The sequence below is a fragment of the Gossypium hirsutum genome, chromosome A13, assembly GCF_007990345.1.
Source record: "Gossypium hirsutum isolate 1008001.06 chromosome A13, Gossypium_hirsutum_v2.1, whole genome shotgun sequence".
Classification (NCBI taxonomy): Eukaryota; Viridiplantae; Streptophyta; class Magnoliopsida; order Malvales; family Malvaceae; genus Gossypium; species Gossypium hirsutum.
Window position 1 is genome coordinate 61,223,005 of NC_053436.1, and position 19,017 is coordinate 61,242,021.

The following is a 19,017-nucleotide window of genomic DNA, read 5'->3' on the forward strand; positions in this document are numbered from 1 at the left end:
AATAATGTTCTGAACTAATCCACAAGTAGTCATGCATTGAAAATTTAACTAAAAGAGCATTAAAGTTTCAAATAGTCAAAATCGAGCATTTTAATCATAAAATTATAGGCATCCCCCTTTATCGAAGTAATTATCTTTAATTCCAAATTGACAATGGTTGACATCCTCACTAAAGGTTCACTCGAATCACTCAATGTGTTTAAGGTTCAAATTAAGCACTCACTAGTCAAACATGAAAAGTTATTACCATAGGCTTGCATGAAAATCAAGTCTCCAACACTATAAATGAGATGATACACAAATCAAAAGGTCTTTGAAGGGTTGTAATGGGGCCTTGGGTTAAAGGTTTCGATTAAGGCTGAAAAAGAAACGGTTAGAATCAATATTAACTTGATAAATTACCTAACTAGAAAAATAACTAATCATCAATTGAATACATGTGAGCTTTTTCTTAGAATACGAAATTAACAACTTAAGCTCAAAAACAAAGAATTACTACTAATAGGTATGTATTTATGTTTTTTTTAAAGAACAAATCATGTATAAGAAAGGATTATGTGTTTCGAATAAAAAACCATAGTTAGGCAATTAACCAAATTCAATCTCGACAAAAAGGGAACCAATAAAATAAGAAAAATTCTCAATGAATCAAAAAAGGTTAAGTTATAGGTTATTATTAAGGGGAAGATTAAGAAAAAATAGTTAAGGCCCAAAGGGGTTCACTAGAGGTCAATTATGTGGGTAGGCTTTTTATGGGGTAAATGGGTTAAAACGTAAGTGCCTTTATCATTTTAGTATATCAAATCAAAGATGTGGTCTTGACATGTATAATTGATGCAAGTTCTAGAATAACCAATCAATGTTGACACACTCATAACCAATAAAATTAGTAAGCAAGAAAGATATATGCTCTATAAGGCTCAAAATCTCGCAAAAATTATGGGTATTTGATGTCAAACCTGTAAATTCAAAACTTTAAGATAATACCTCAATTCAGGGAAACAACCAAGCAATTTTAATTTTCAAAAATTTAAACTTATCATATTTGATTCCCTAATGTCTTAAAGTTTAAACAATCAATGCACATTTACTTATGATTTAATTCAAAACATATCGATAAAAATCATGGGTCAATCGAAATTTATTCTAATAATGATATGAGAAAATTATTTGAGACAAGATAAAAATTCAGGGGTTTTCTGGTAATGGTATAAATAACCCCCCCACACTTAAGATGTACATTATCCTTAATGTAAAAAGATATATAATAGTGATATAAAGATAATATCAAAAGAGAGGGAGAGAAGTGAAACTGACCTAAAATTGTGGATGAAATCCCTGGATTAGTGAGAGCGAGAATTGAAGATAAAGCTGAAGGAAAGGCATGATTCTGAGGGATAAATGAGAAGACACCACTGTGAAAGAGAATTAAAGGAATAATTTGATAATAATCATAAAGATAAGCAGAGTTTAAAAATATAAACATGAGTCTTCAAAAATAAATAGAAATAAAAGTAAAAATAAAAATAATATGAGTTTAAAAAGAGGTACAGCCGTGTAGCCCAACACGGGTCTCACACAGCCGTGTCACACGCCTGTGTGGCTCGCGTTTAGCCCATGTTTATAGCGAAATAAGAAATTGTCACACGACCTGAGGACACGCTCGTGTGTCTAAGCTGTGTGGTCACATGGTCGTATCATATGACTGTGCGCGATGTGGTTCGCTTCTCCAACACCCATGTTCTTTTGATAGTCTCGACCATGGGTGGTGGGCACAGGCTTGTCGCACGCCCGTGTTAATTTGGAAGATTGCCCACAGCCATGTCGCACGGCCATGGCAATGTATCGAATCCCGTGTTTTGGGAAAAATTTTGCTCTATTTTCACACAGTCGAATAGCACGACCGTGTCATTGCCCGTTGTATGAGCATGGCGTAAAGCACGCCCATGGGCTTGGCCGTATGGATTTGGAAAACCTGTGTTCAAGGACTCAGTTAGTAATTTAAATGTTAAAAACAAAAATTTAAAGAAATCAACACCATTAGTGCTCAGTTGCCTCCCGAAAAGCGCTTATTTATAGTCTAAGCTAGACTTACCTCTCTGTTGCATGGTCATGGTAGTGTGAGGAGTTTACACTCCTCATTCCTGCTATAAATTTTATCAAAATAAGGTTTTAGACGAGTACTATTTACCTTAAACGTGCCGAATGTGGAATGAGTGACCTCGACTGTACCGTATGGGAAAATGTTAAGTACCTTAAAAGGGATTTCTCCATTAGGTTTAGAAGTGGTAATGCGAGGGTCTGCTGCATCTAATAGTACTTTGTCTCCAACCTTAAGTTGATTTGGTGAAACATTGAGTTCATTATGGTGTGGTTTTGGTTTATCGTGTGTTCTCGGTTTCTGTGCGCGCCATTCATCTAGTTCCTCGATTTGTAGCCTTCGCTTTTCATAGATGGGTCATTTGTTGTTACTTGAACGTGGCTCATGTACGCTCCTCGAACGTGTTTCCTGGAAAGAAGGTTGCACCACATGTAAGAGTATGCCCAAAGATCAATCATGAGATGGTTGTAATAACATAGTTGATTTACCATGTTTATTAATATAAGGCGTTGCCATTATTATTTCAGTTTCTTTTCTTTGTGTATAAATAAACTGTTTTGTAATAATATCCTGAGAATAATATGATTATTCTTAAAAGGTCCTTAGTCAAGTATTATTGTTGACTAGGACAATAATAATGTATTAAGACTAACATGTAGTTGATTGATGATAAAGAGTTGTCATTGATATAGAGTGTCAAAATCAATGCATGAATATGTGTGTTAGAGAACAACATATTGGATTGGCCCACTATGAGTATGTTTCTTGGATTATTATGTAATTGTCACAACATTACTCATAGTGATTAATATGTATATGATCCTCAGACTTGAGATCATCATTATCCCAACATCGTGAGCTGTATATTTTGATACAGCCAAACGTACATTGTAACTGGTTGTTTTATAAAGGCTGATGTTGGATATACCACAATCTATGTAGAGGGATATGGTTGATCAATATAGGATAAGTCCCTCCTACATAATGGGAGTAATAGCTTAGGCCACTTGATTGAGTGAGACTAGAAATGCATGGCCATGCTCAAATAAGTTGATATGAGATGTCATACTTATTTGTGTATCATAGTCTACTCAAGGTATAAAGAAACATGGGATGGACTATGCAAGTGTGACTATTCCATGACTTGTGTCCATTTCGGAGATAAAGGACTTAAGGATTAATGCATGAAAGGTTAATCACAAAAGGTTATGTCGAATCATGACTTCTTGTAACTTAGGTAGCAATGATGCATTGCTAGATGCCACTCATTGTTTGTAACATTAGAATCGTTCTAGTATTACTGCTAACATTACAAGAACCTACAGGGTCACACCCTATGGTTGAAATGAACAGAATAAAACATAGTTGGTATTGTGTTTGGTTGTCACATGAATTAAATTAATTATAGAATTAATTTAATTGGGCAATCAAATATCGAACATATTACATGTACAAGGATGTTGTACACATAAGGAGAACATAATTCTATTAATATATGAATTTGGTTCGTATATAAATTTAAATAAATATAGTTTACAGAAATCTTTATTATAATTAATGTAATTATAATTTTCGGTTAAAATATTATTATATTTATTTATTTTAATTATGATTATTATGTTCGGATTAAAATTTAATAAATTGAGAATTCGTTATATACATACCAATTATAAGGGGAGTTATATATAGAAAGGGAGAAAAACCCTAAAAAGTGAATATATATACAAACCCGAAGTTTTGTTACTAGGTATAGCAGCTGTCAAGAAAAATATATCTGAAAATAGTTTTGGGGATTTCTTCCGTTCATTGTCAACTGGGTGGATTATGTAGAGGTTGGGATCATAAATATTGCGACTTGGATTCGAAAGCAAAACAGTATTCTCATTGCCGAGGCTTCACTGTCTACTCAGATCAAAGTTTGGGTAATTTCGAAAGCTTTTTCACCCCGATTCATTCATCGCACATGGATCCATGGTTTGGATCGCCGGAATATTTTTTTCCACTGTGCCATAGGGGTACCGGCGTTCCAACACCATATGATCAGTATTAGTAGCATGATTTATACAACCACCCTCGATATTCGATGTGTTACTCGAATTACGAGCTTGAAGAGTGGTTGTTTCATCACCCACACGAAGTGTGAGTTCACCTGTACCAACATCAATAATAGTTCTAGTAGTTGCTAAAAAGGGTCTTCCTAAAATTAAAGGCACGTCATCATCCTCTTCTACGCCTATAACAACAAAATCAATGGGAAATATAAATTTGTCAACTTTAACAAGTACATCTTCAATAATAGCCTTAGGAAATCTGATTATTTTATCTGCCAATTGAATGCTCATCCTAGTTTGTTTGGGTTTCCTAAGACCTAGTTGTTTAAACATTCTATCAGGCATGACATTAGTACTAGCCCCTAAATTAGTCAAAGCATTATTAATGTTTAAACTACCAATTAAATAAGGAATCGTAAAACTCCCTGGATCTTTCAACTTGTTGGGTAGCTTATTCTGTAGAATGGCTGTGCAAACTACGTTCAACTCTACATGTGGCTCCTCATCCAACTTCCGCTTATTTGCTAAAAGCTCCTTTAAAAATTTAACTGCATTCGGCATCTGTGAAAGAGCTTCAATAAATGGTAAGTTAATATGTAATTTCTTTAATAATTTAAGGAATTTACCAAATTATTCATCCGTGTGGTCTTTTCTTGTTGCACTGGGGTATGACACACAAGGTTTGTACTCTCTACTTACCGGTTTTTGCTCATTGTGGTCCACCTCACCTTTACCTTTACTTACCACAATTTCTTGCCTCGGTTATAGTTCAGGTTCGACTAACCCTTCTTTATCTCGAACAGTAATCGCATTGAGTTGTTCCCTTGGGTTTGATTCAGTATTACTCGGTAAGCTACCTTGTGGTCGTTCAGAGATCAGTTTGGCAAGTTGGCCTATCTAGGTTTCGAGCCTTTGGATCGATGCTTGTTGATTCTTAAGTGCTGTCTCGGTATTCTAAAAATGAGTTTCTGACATCGAGATAAATTTCGTTAGCATCTCCTCAAGGTTCGGTTTCTTTTCCTCTAGGTAAGGTAATTGTTGAAAGCTTGGGGGATGTTGTGGCCTTTGATTTCCTTTGCCACCCCACGAGAAGTTGGGATGGTTCCTCCAGCCTACATTATAAGTGTTACTGTATGGGTTATTTTGAGGTCTAGAATTATTATTACCCAAATATTGAACTTGTTCCTCCTTGGTGCTAAGGTTGAAAGATTGATATTCTGTGCGCACTCCTCCTCCATTTGCATCACACCTCATCACTAGATGTACCTCAGTAGAACCATATAAACCGTCAATCTTTCTATTCAAAAGTTCTACCTGGTTAGATAGCATAGTAACTACGCCGAGGTTGAAAACACCAGCTCTTTTGTCGGCTTTGTTCACATGACTTGCCACTGATAGTTTTTCAGTGACATCTCTTCAATAAATTCGTAAGCCTCTTCAGGTGTTTTGTTGTTTAAAGTTCCACCAGCAGCTGCGTCGATAAGTTGCCTTGTTGAAGGGTTCACACCGTTGTAAAAAGTTTGAACCTCCAGCCATAGAGGTAACCCATGGTGAGGGCACCTTCGTAATAGGTCCTTGCATCTCTCTCATGCATCATAGAGTGTTTCTAGATCCATCTGCACAAAATAAGAGATATCATTCCTCAACTTAGTAGTTTTAGCTGGCAAAAAATATTTAAGTAAAAATTTTTCGGTCATTTGTTCCCAAGTTGTGATTAACCCTCGTGGTAACAGCTCACCCACTGTTTAGCTTTGTTCCTCAACGAAAAGGGAAACAACTGAAGGCGAATGGCATCGTCAGAAATGCCATTGATCTTAAAAGTGTCGTAAAACTCCAGAAAATTCACCAAATGAGTGTTTGGATCCTCGTCCTACAAACCATCAAACTGAACAAACTGTTGTATCATTTGAATTGTGTTAGGTTTCAGTTCAAAATTATTTGCAGTAATAGCAGTTCAAAAGTAGGTTTAGCATGATCATACATAGTACGAGGAGTAGGATTCTGATTTATTGGATCTGCAGCAACCACAGGAGGAAGCTGATTATTTTGATTTTCATCCATCTCCTCAGTTGTATTATGGATATCTTCCTCTTATCCCACCTCTATATTTCTTAGGTTTCGCCTTATTTCTCTTCGGTTTTTGCGAGCTGTGCTTTCCATCTCACTGTAAAAAAGTAATGGTCCTGACGGGTTTCTTCTAGTCATAAACTATAAAAACCTGTCAAAAGAAAACAAAAGAAAATTTAGTAAAATTAACAAAACTAAGATAAAATTTAAATTGCAATAAAATAAATGGATAAAGTAATAAAAATTAAGCCTTCCTAAAATTTTAGTTCCCCAGAAACGGTGCCAAAAACTTGATGTATGCGTGATAAGTTTTATAATTGTGATTGATCATACGTGAAAACTAACTATTATCATGATGAAGGCAAGCGCACCTATCGAACAGTAGTTTAGTTTATAGCAAGACCGGAATGTCGAAACCGCATGAACTAAAAGTACTAGTATTAACTTTCTTTTCATTATCTAGCCTAAAAAATAAGGGGATTTACTTTATCTAAACTAAGAATGCACAGGAAGAAAATTGGGGAAATACTTTTGGGAAAGTTGATTGATTTGGACAATACCCAAGGAAAAATCCACCTAGACTTCACTTGTTACTTGACTTTGAACCAGACGATTTATTCACTTGACTCGATCCGTAGAAATCCCTAAGTTATATTATTATCTCTCTCGAGACTAACAACGTCTAACCCTAGGTTGATTAATTGAAATCTTTTTCTAATTAAAACCCCTAGTGTTGCATTAACTCGATCTATGGATTCCATTATTAGGTTTAAACCTAATCCGACAGATTTATCTTGCCCTATATCTATGGAGGCAATCAACTCCACTTAATTATGCTAGATCTACTATTATACATGGACTTTTGCTCCTCTGAATAAGCACATCAAAAATTGAATCAATATCTTGGAATATTAAAAAAAGAATTAAAAACACATAATTAAGAACAAATCAAGTATTTATCATATAATTCAGAAAATAATAACAAGATCCGTCTTAGGTTTCATTCCCCTTAGGTATTTAAGGGACTTAGTACATAAGTGTAAAAGGAATCATCTCAAAAGAATAATAATAACAAAACATAAAAAAAACCCAAAAACCCATGAAGAAAATTGAAGGGAGATCTTCAGTCTTGAAGGAGAATCTGACTTCTGAGATGGATCAATCGGCTTTCTTCGAGTATTTCCTTTCCTCCTACTCTGTGTGTCTTTTCTAGGTACCTCCTGGGGTGTTTATATAGGCTTTAGAATGCTTCAAAACCCTCAAGAGTGGCCTTTTCCGAATAGGACCAGACTTTGGCTCGATAGGGACATGCCCGTGAAAGGTGGCTTAGGCTGTGTTTAGAGTTTGCTAAATAGACACGGCCGTGTAGTCTACCCGTGTAAGGAAGTCCAGGCTGTGCTGATTTCCCATGTTGACCCATTTTCTCCATTTTTGTCCCGTTTCTCGCTTTTTTTACTCTTCTGTGCTCACCTAAGTATAAATGTAACACCCCAAACCTAGCCCGAACGTTATGGCTGAATCTGGCGCGACACATTGAAGTGTTTTAGCAAAAACCTTGTTTTCATTGAAATCCCTTCCTTAAAATGAGAAACCTTAATTAATTTATAAAAACTCTCCTTCAATCACGAAAGCTTGTTTAAAGCATATGATTTATTAAAACCTGTCATTTTAAAATTTAGTTGCGGAAACCTAGAAAAGCAAACTGTGATTTAGGAAACCCATGTTCAACTTCTCATAATTACAACGCATAAAAATAATAATCCAAATAATAAAAAAAGGGAAGGCCTTATTACATTCCAGTCTGAAATTACTTAATAAGCTAGAAACTATATGCTTTCTTTAAAAAAAACAAGTCCAAGTCGTCTTGCTAGCTGGCCAACTCCGAGTCCCTCCATACATCGAACCTTCTACAGAGAATCACCTGATAAAAAAAAAAGATGGGATGAGGTTTTGAAAACTCAGTGTGTACAACCTTCGACGAGTAATAAGCATTCATCAATCCATAAAATCATACATGCAATACAATGCAATGCAGCCCACCCCAATAATCCAACCATTACAGATCAACTCCGTCCCCCGATACACATCATGTGGGGATATAAATATTAACCCACCCATCCGATACACATCAATGGTAGCCCGGTTACGGAGCTACCTTCATTACAGCAAGCTGCCAATCACATATTGGGCTTAAAAGCCGTCGGTTAACCCACAGTTGTCAAGCAACCATGCGATCCTCATATACTTCATCCGTTCCATAATTCCCAACCCATAGGCAACCTAAATAGAATATCGTATGTATACAGCAGATATACATGTAACATCTATAAATCTTACATTCAACACATAGGGGTATTTTGGTCATTTTTACCCTTAGAGGCAATTCAGTAATTTCCCTTTATTAGGTTGATTACTTACCTTGGCCCGTTAACAAGTCCTCGTTGGCTAAAGTGAAGAGATACTATGCAGCAGGTAGGATTCCAGAGAAGAGGAGGTGAGTCATTAAGACCGCTTAAGTACCAAGCTCTCCCTAGATCCAATCCTAGACATGCATATACCTATTACCACACCTTAACCTTATGACTCGTCCACGGTCGCAATTAATTAATTAAGTTTTATGTCAATTAAACAGTTATCAGATACTAGGCCCAAAACCCCTTACAAAGCCCAAATAAGTCTACATACATGCATATGGCCCACTAGGCCCAATCTCATTCATATGGCCCATTAGGCCCAAATCACATTCATACAGCCTATTAGGCCTAAATCACATTCATATACATGCTCTCATATAATTTCCATCACTTCACATCAAGTTACCAATTTTGCCTATTATGGGCCCAACAGCCCATCGGGGCCATTTAGCCCATCCTTGCCCGATTGGCCAAAACACGACCCAAGTTCATAGAGTCGCCCATAGAGCCTCAGATAACCTATCGGTTTTCCCCTTTCGAGTGTTCGCGCACTCGCAAGACTACCGTAGCCAAACATTCGGCTTTTTAGCATTTCAAGATTTGCCGATCTACTTGTGTGTGTGTAGTGTATGTACATACCTGGTAATAAAATGTGTTGCAATCCCCTTACCACGAACCTACAATCGAATACTTTACCAAAAGTTGAAGTCTCACCTTAACCTTACCTGAAACTCCAAGTCTTAATAGCTTTTCCTTGATCACTAATAACGAGTACTTCCCAGATTTGCATTAACCTTTATCATTAAAAAAACATATTTGGGTGACTTGTATCCATCATATGTCACCCTTTACTAGTAAAGCCTATTCGGCCAACCTTTATCGAAGTGAAGAACACTTATCAATATCTCACACCTAAGGAGCAAATCGCCAGGGATCCAAAAGACTGGGATTTGATACTAATCCTACCAAAACCGATTAGAAGAATTGAGGGACAGACTGATCTATACTAGCAAATCTGATTGAGAGAATAAAGCACTTACACTAGAATTGACCGAGTGGAAAGGGTAGTGGCGGCACAGAAGATAGTTGGCTTTTTAAACTTGTATGGTGAAAAAGGTTATTCGGCAAAAAAAAACTAGAAATCGTTTAAAACTAGAGCTGAATCAAAAAGAAAACTTTGAGTAGGGAAGAATGGAGAATCAGCACAAAGAAAAAGAAGGAAGAATAAGGGATTTTCGACTTTTAGATCTTTGGAGAAAAAAAAGGTGCTTTCTGGCAACAAGGTGAGGGAGAATTCGGCACTAGCCTGACAACCTCACATTCGACACCTATATATAGGCTCTATAGATGAATTTCCTATGCCAGAATTCCCAATTCGGCTCCACCTCTTCTTCACTCCCCATCTTCTAATTTTTCTCCTTAATAACTCTCTAATCCCCTCCTCAAACTTCTCCTCTTATCACTCCCTACAGTGTTCATATCCAACACCATCACTGTCCATCCCTTAAGCAAAAATAAATCCTTCTTTTGAGAAAGGAGGGATTCGAACCCCGGACCTCCTTGTCATGCATGTGATGCCACTTGCCACTCCACCACAAGGCTTTCTTGTGTCCAATTCTTCCTTCATTTATTTAAAAGCCAACCTACTTGCCAACAATGTTATTTTAATAATTGAACCATAATTTCCTTCGCCCCTAAGTTCGAACTCAAACCTTAACCAAGACCTACTATCACATAATTAACACTTGACTAGGAATGTTAAGCACAATTTTTATTGAAACCAAAAAAAAGAAAGTTCGAGATTTCAAGATTTTTGGGGCGTTACAACTCTACCCCTTAAAAGAAATTTCGACCTCGAAATTCCTAACTATTAGTACAGCTGCAGAACATAGACTACCACACCACGCTCCCGCTGCGCACTCTAATTCCAAACTAAGTAAATAGTACATTATCGTTAAAGTACGTACCAATATTCACCTCTGGAGTGTCTCCGTCCTCTTGACGATGTGCTGCATAGACCAACGCTGGCTGTCTTGCCTCAATATGACCAGCACCTTTGCCCGGTGCTCCACGACCCAAACCGTTTCCACCCCTGGCCTGACCATGGCCTCTGGGCAGCTGCTGACCCCCCCTCAGTGGCTGTACATCACCTCTACCCACGCCTGGCACCCGAACTAGCATTCTAGGGCAATTCTTAATCCTATACTCCATAGATCCACAAGCCAGACAAGCTTCCGTCCTCTTTCAACACTCGCCTACATGACCTTTCCTACAATTAGCACAAGGTGGCACCCTAGATTCATAGCAGGGGGCCTGCTCTAACCGACCCATTATCTCTGGCCCTAGCCTTAGGCCTCTGTCCAACACCAAGAGTCTCAGCCTCCTTTTTATTCCTACCATTTTCTTTTTCTCGATTTAAGCACTTAGTGCGCTTTACCTCCTCCGCTATCTTTGCTTTCTCTACCAACTCTGAGAAGAATCGCTCCCTTTGTAGAGCTATCAATACTCTTAGGCTATCCCTAAGACCATCCTCAAACCTAATGCAAAGCTCATAGTTCATTGCCACCATAACTCTTGCATACATACTAAGGCGTAGAAATTTTGCCTCATACTTCGCCACAGATTTGTTTCCCCAGATCAAATTCAAGAACTCCTTCCTTCTAGCTTCCACATAACTCACACCTACATACTTCCCTTGGAACACAGTTTTGAAAAACTCCCAAGTGACCTGCTCAGGTTGGGTGCCCTCTTTCACTGTCAGCCACCACTGGTAAGCTTCTTCCCTAAGTAGTGACACCGCCCCTTTCAACTTTTGTTCAGGAGAACAGTCCAAGTCCTCCATTATCCTTTCGGTGGCCTCCAACCAGTATTCCGTGACATTAGGAGCCACACCGACCACGCCTTTAAAGATTTCAGTCCCATTTGATCGAAGTCGCTTAGGAATGGACCCCCGACTTCTCGTGCAATTATTGCGCACTGTGACCCTTTCCAAAATCCTTAGCATTGCCTGCGATAATGCATCTTTCCCCTGCGGCCCGATCATACGGCCTAGTACCAACTATAAGTGAGGCTGGAGCCTCTTCTACTTCAATATCGGACATATGGCCTGATGCCGACGATTCAGCACTAACACTTCTGCGGCCTCGGCCACGGCCTCTTGCACCTCTTCTAGCACTCATTGTTGTCTCACGTATTATCTGGATTAGAAATTTTATGAAGTTTTAGTTAGTTTGAATAATTAAACCGATGTTTTATGGAAGTATTAAAAGAAGGTTGTTTTCGTAAATCCTCTACAGTTCCAACGTCCTACGGGCTTCAGTTTCAATCTAAAAAAAACCTTAGCATAATCATCTAGCAGGCACTAACTACCTACAATATATCAAATTACATAAGCTTAAGAATAAAGGAACTTACTTGGTTCGACGTCGGAGACTCGGTGGGCCGCATAGTAAGATTTTTTTCTTCCAAAATATTGTGATCTAAATTTTTTTAAAAACAAAACCAAAATAATAAGGCCCACTTCACAGCCCGAGCTTTGCAACCTGGGCTCTGATACCACTAAATGTAACACCCTAAACCCGACCCGAACGTTATGGCCGAATCTGGTGCGTCACATTGAAGTGTTTTAGCAAAGACCTTATTTTCATTGAAAACCCTTTCTTAAAATGAGAAACCTTACTTAACTTATAAAAACTCTCCTTCAATCGTGAAAGCTTGTTTAAAACATATGATTTATAAAAACCTGTCATTTTTAAATGTAGTTGCAAAAACATAAAAAAACAAACTATGATTTAGGAAGCCCATGTTCAACTTCTCATAATTACAACGCATAAAAATAACAATCCAAACAATAATAAAAGGGTAGGCCTTATTACATTCCAGTCTGAAATTACTTAATAAGCTAGAAACTATATGCTTTCTTTTAAAAAAACAAGTCCAAGTCGTCTTGCTAGCTGGCCACCTCCGAGTCCCTCCATACATCGAACCTTCTACGGAGCATCACCTGAGAAAAAAAAGGGGTGAGTTTTCAAAAACTCAATGTGTACAACCCTCGACGAGTAATAAGCATTCATCAATCCATTAAATCATACATGCAATGCAACCCACCCCAATAATCCAACTATTACACATCAACTTCGTCCCCTGATACACATCATGTGAGGATATAAAATCGACCCACCCATCCGATACACATCAATGGTAGCCCAGTTGCGGAACTACCTTCATTTCAGCAAGCTGCCAATCACATATTGGGCTTAACGTCGGTGGATCCACGGTTGTCAAGCAACTATGTGATCCTCATATACTTCCTCCGTTCCATAATTCCCAACCCATATGCAACCTAAATAGAATATCGTATATATGCAGTAAATATACATGTAACATCCATAAATCTTACATTCAACACATAGGGGTATTTTGGTCATTTTTGTTCATAGGGTCATTTCGATAATTTCACTTTTTTAGGTTTATTACTTACCTTGGCCTGTTAACAAGTCCTCATTGGCTAAAGTGGATAGATACTATGCACCAGGTAGGATTCCAAAGAAGAGGAGTTGAGTCATTAAGACCACTTAAGTACCAAGCTCCCCCTAGATCCAATCCTAGACATGCATATACCCATTACCACACCTTAACCTTATGACTCGTCCACGGTCACAATTAATTAATTATGTTTTATTTTAATTAAACAGTTAGCGGATACTAGGCCCAAAACCCCTTACAAATCCCAAACAAGTCTACATACATGCACATGGTCCACTAGGCCCAATCTCATTCATATGGCCCATTAGGCCCAAATCACATTCATACAGCCCGTTAGGCCCAAACCACATTCATATACACGCTTTCATATAATTTCCATCACTTAACATCAAGTTGCCAATTTTGCCTATTATGGGCCCAACAGCCCATCGGGCCCACTCAGCCCATCCTGGCCCGGTTGGCCAAAACACGGCCCAAGTTCATGGAATCACTCATGGGGCCTCAGATAACCTATCGGTTTCCCCTTTTCGAGTTTTTGAGCACTCGCAAGACTATCATAGCCAAACTTTTGGCTTTTAGACATTTCAACTTTTTGGTATTTCGAGATTTGCCGATCTACTTGTGTGTGTGTAGTGTATGTACACACCTGGTAATAAAGCATGCGGTAATCCCCCTTACCACAAACCTACAATTGATATCACTCAATGATTACTTACATATACTTGTCGAATACTTTACCAAAAGTCAAAGTCTCACCTTAACCTTACCTGAAACGCCAAGTCTTAATAGCTTTTCCTTGATCACTAATCACGAGTACTTCCCACATCTGCATTAACATTTATTGTTAAAAAACATATTGGGTGACTTGTATCCATCATATGTCACCCTTTACTACTAATATCCAACCTTTACGGAAGTGAAGAACACTTACCAATATCTCACACCTAAGGAGCAAATCGGCAGGGATCCAAAAGACTGGGATTCGTTACAAATCCTACCAAAATCAACTAGAATAAGTGAGGGACAGAGTAATCTATACTAGTAAAACTGATTGAGAGAACAAAGCACTTACACTAGAATTGACCGAGTGGAAAGGGTAGTGGCGGCATAGAGGATATTTGGCTCTTGAAACTTGTATGGTGAAAAAGGTTATTCGGCACAAAGAAAAGTAGAAATCATTTAAAACCAGAGGTGAATCAAAAAGAAAACTTTGAGTAGGGAAGAATGGAGAATCGACACAAAGAAAAAGAAGGAAGAACAAGGGATTTTTGAGTTTTAGATCTTTGTTGAAAAAAAGGTACTTTCTGGCAACAACGTGAGGGAGAATTCAGCACTAGCCTGACAACCTGACATTTGGCACCTATATATTGCCTCTATGTCCGAATTTCCTATGCCCAAATTCCCAATTCGACTCCAGCTCTTCTTCACTGCTCATCTTCTAATTTTCTCCCTGATAACTCCCTAATCCTCTCCTCAAACTTCTCGTCTTATCACTCCCTACAGTGTTCATATCCAATGCCACCACTATCCATCCCTTAAGAAAAAATAAATCCTTCTTTTAAGCAAGGAGGGATTCGAACCCTGGACCTCCTTGTCATGCATGTGACACCACTTGCCACTCCACCACAAGGCTTTCTTGTGTCCGATTTTTCCTTCATTTATTTTAAAGCCAACCCACCTGCCAACAAGGTTCTTTTAATAATTAAACCATAATTTCCTTCACCCCTAAGTTCAAACTCAAACCTTAACCAAGACCTACTATCACATAATTAACACTTGACTAGGAATGTTAAGCACGATTTTTATCGAAACCGAAAAAAAAGAAAGTTCGAGATTCTAGGATTTTTGGGAGTTATAATAAAACATGAAATTAAAGGATTAGGCGCATCAAATTCTACAAATCTAATGGTAATTCATCAAAAAATATGCTATGCATGGGATAAAAATATGTATAAATTATGACTTATCAAATATGTATGCTGGAACGAAATGTATGAAGTTATATATGCTATGGCCGAATATGAATAAGCTTGGTTGCTACATTTCAAGTTCGTTTCAGCTGAGTTACAACGTCCAAAAGCCCCGTATAAACCTTAGGAATAGTTAGGATACATATGTCATGCCATAGGATTCTGATATATGTTGCGAATAAGTCCATGGCATCGATATGTGATTCCGATATATCTGTATGGGTAAGACCCTGTCTGGGACAGTGGCATCGATATGTAATTACATGTAAGACCACGTCTAGGACGTTGGCATTGTACGATACATGTATGATTATCTGAGTGTCCTACGCAATTCTGAATGGTTCATCGGGCATCAATAAGTGGGAAACAAATATGTAAAATTAGCTAAGTGATTAGGTATGTATTAGTTTAGTATTTATTTGCAACAAGGTAAGTGAGTGTTATGATATTAGTTATAAGTATGTGTAACATGAATGAAAAGTATATGTGTGAATATGTCATGTGTATTCAGCCTTTTTGACAAGAAGTATGATCCTTGTTGGTGTGATTTTATTTTCGTATATACTTAGAATGATTTTATATATTGGGTCATTTAGTTAATATGAGTACATAAATTTTTATCTTGATTTAAAAGCTTAATTATACAAAGGTATGTGTATTAGGCTTTATAATGATAATTTGGACTTTGAAAATTGAACAACGATTTGATGACTTAACCTTGTGAACATTCGGCCTGTAACATCTTGATTTTTGGGTTTTTCGTGATTTTTGAGATTTTGGTAAAGTTTTTAAAATTTGGAATTTGGTTTTGAAATTCATAATTGGAGGGTGTAAATGGGCTTATGGAAGACCCATGAGTTGGCCAAAACCCCGTAGAATTTTTGAATTTTGGACTTAAGAAGTTAGGGGCGTTGGATAGGTGGTCTTATTAAAAATTGTGGGTAAAATGTTTCGCAAAAGAGCCTCTGGTAAAGTGGCTAAGTGACGCCACTAGGGAGCTAAAAAGGTGGCGTGTAAGTGGTTGGGGGAAGACCTGGGTTCGATTCCCTATGATGGCAAAGGTGATGTTAATTTTTATGCTTTAAGCAGGCAGGAGTTGTAGCCGAATGGAACACTGTGGGAGAGAGTTTGAATCAGTCAAACGCATGGATTAAGGAGGGATAAAGGGAGATATTTTAGGGATTTGAGAGGGAGATAGAGTTAGCCAATTTGAGGGGATTAGAGAGGGGATTTCGGCAGATGGGTATTAGGTTAGAATTTTCGGCATTAGGGACTAGGTTGTGCCGTTTTCTTCTTTTGGTTTAGTCTTTTTCTCTCTTTTTCTTTTCCAGTCGAATCTATCACCTTTCCCATAGTCTTTTCTCCCCTTTCTTTCTCAAAAATCAGCCCACTACTCCCTTCCATTCATCTATTGTTTCTTTCCCTTACCTCTACTTTTGCCGAAAAATCGCAAAAGCTGAAACCTGTAAAGCTAGGTGGTGTCGAAATCTTGTTGACCAGCAACTCTCTATTTTCCTTCACTTTTTGGTGGCCAATCCCTTTATTTTCTAAGCTTTACACGGATTCAAGAAGAGAGACTATGGTAAGTGTTCGTACTCTAAAGCGATTTTAATAGTAATTGTTGACAAAAGCCGAAACCCCTATAGTTTAGGGGGGTGGCCGAATGTGGGTATAGGCCTTATTAGGTTTCTTCTTTTAATCTTTTGTGGTTTGTATAGTGGAGGAGCAGCAAGGCGTAGGGTCGACTTGGATTAGCTTGGATCCTCGGAGTGACTAAATCTAGTCATCAATTTCGACAAAGGTATAGGTTCCAAGGCCATTGTGGATGGTGGCCGAATGTGTAAAGTAATGATAATAGGTAGTCTTCGATTTGGTCTAATTATTAACGTGTTCTAATCTATAAGTGGTTGATTATAGGAGAAATCGCGTAGGAGATCTCGTCAAGGAATATCGCAAATCAGATGTGTAATGAACCCTCTTTCGTAGCTTAAATCGATAAATGCTGAAAAGCCGAAATGCCGAAATTCTGGTATTTTGAGGACTTGTGAGCAAGCAAACGCTCATTGGTTAGTTAGATTCGCTAAGTTGATGATCAGGAACGTTGGAAAAGGTAAGAACATGTTTTTGGCATCACGGTAAGTTGGGCCTCGAGGGGCTGAAATCGGGCCCAATGGGCTGCCGGGCCCGTTTGGGTAGATTTGGTAGAAAATGGAATTTTGTCAGATTGTGCATCACTACGGCTAAGTCAGTTATGGAAATGGGCTAAATGGGCCTAGATGACTAAATCGGCTACGTAGGGCCCATTAGGGGTTTTTGGCCCAATAACTCGGTTTCGCTAAGAATGGGCCAGAATCGCTGTTTAAGCACATGAATTGCTAGTAATTGATAATGAACATGGAAAACCCTAATATTTGGTAAAATGATGATATTACCCTTATAATATGGAAATGACTGTTTTGCCCCTAGGTAAAATGACCATTATACCCCTAGGGTTTAATTATGAATTTGATACATGGGATTCTAATATACATGATATGTATGATATGCACATGATATGTATGATATGCACATGATGTATTCATAATGCATTGGGATGGGTTTATGTGGATGGAGGAAGTGCAAAAAGGGCTTTTGCCCCAGTTTACCAAAAAGGGCTTTTGCCCCAGTTTTTCAAAAGGGCTTTGCCCTAGTTATTAAAAGAGGCTAGGCCTCCAGTTATATGATAAAGCAGCTATGCTTCCAGTGGAGAGTTTGGTTGGGTGGGTTGAGTTATTCCCCACATGGAGAACTTGGTTGGTACGGGTAGAGAGTAGTGGATGGTGGGTTGAGTAGTCTCCCCAAATGGGCTTGCATTCTTTCATTGACATTGCGTGTGATATTGAAATGGGCCTATGGGCCATACCGTTTACAGTGAAGGCTTCGGCCCAGTAAGATGAAATATGAAAAGGCTTCGGCCCAGTGTTATGGAATATGAAATATGAAAAGGCTTCGGCCCAGTATATGCTGAGATTGAATTTGGGCTTAGGCCTAGTAGGCTGCAATTGTTTTGGGCTCTGAAAGGGGCTTGTTGCATACTGAGTTTCCAAACTCACCCCCTTTCTTTAACCTTGCTGGTGGGCCTTGATATGGGGACTTGGAGCCGGAGGGGATTCAGAGTGGCCACGGTGATCGCTTTTGGGCTTTCAAAATAAATGACTGGTTTCTTTAGGTTACTTTATTTATTATTTATTTTTGGATTGTAATAAGGCCATTTTAACTTTATTTTCTGGGTTTATTTTATTTATTTTTCTTTTTATAACTTTAAACTGGTTGATAATAATTCAAATGGGCTAGACTTAGGACGCGTTTTTAAAATGATACTTGTTTTCAAAATAACACGACGTCACGATTAATCGATTTATCAAAGAAATTTCAACTTGTTGTAACCAAGTGTGGCAATGGTTGTGGGCATGTCTAGGATTGGATCCAATCGAAGAGCTTGGCACTTAAGCAGTCTTCATGGCTCACCTCCTCTATTACGGATTCCCACCTGGTGCCCAGCTTCCATTCACTTTGTTAGCTTAACAAAAGTCGGTTCATAAAACACTAAAATGAAACATGGATTTTTAATTTCAATGTGGCATGTCAGAATCAATCATAATGTCTGGTCCGGATTTGGGGTGTTACACGGACAAAGTAATAGATCTATGTGTTCATTATATTATTATTGAAATCGAAAGTTGAGAATAAGCTTGATAATGATATTGTAATTTGGTTGGTTTATATAAGTTGATTATATTATCAGTTTGTTTGTTTGCTTATGACTTACTAAGCTTATATATCTTATTGTGTGTATATTTGTCTTTGTTTTATAGATTTTGGAGTCAAGGTACGAGCTCGGGGATCATCGTCAAAGTTTATCACATTATCGACTGTTTTTGGTAAAATAT

General features: G+C 38.0%; 1 non-coding gene across 1 annotated transcript; it reads left to right on the forward strand.

The window, feature by feature from the left end:
- The first annotated feature begins 5,694 nt into the window (after positions 1-5,694).
- LOC121213101 (small nucleolar RNA R71) lies at positions 5,695-5,801 on the forward strand. The gene has a single exon (XR_005908469.1). It is a non-coding gene; the product is annotated as a small nucleolar RNA R71 (small nucleolar RNA).
- Positions 5,802-19,017: the final 13,216 nt, after the last annotated feature.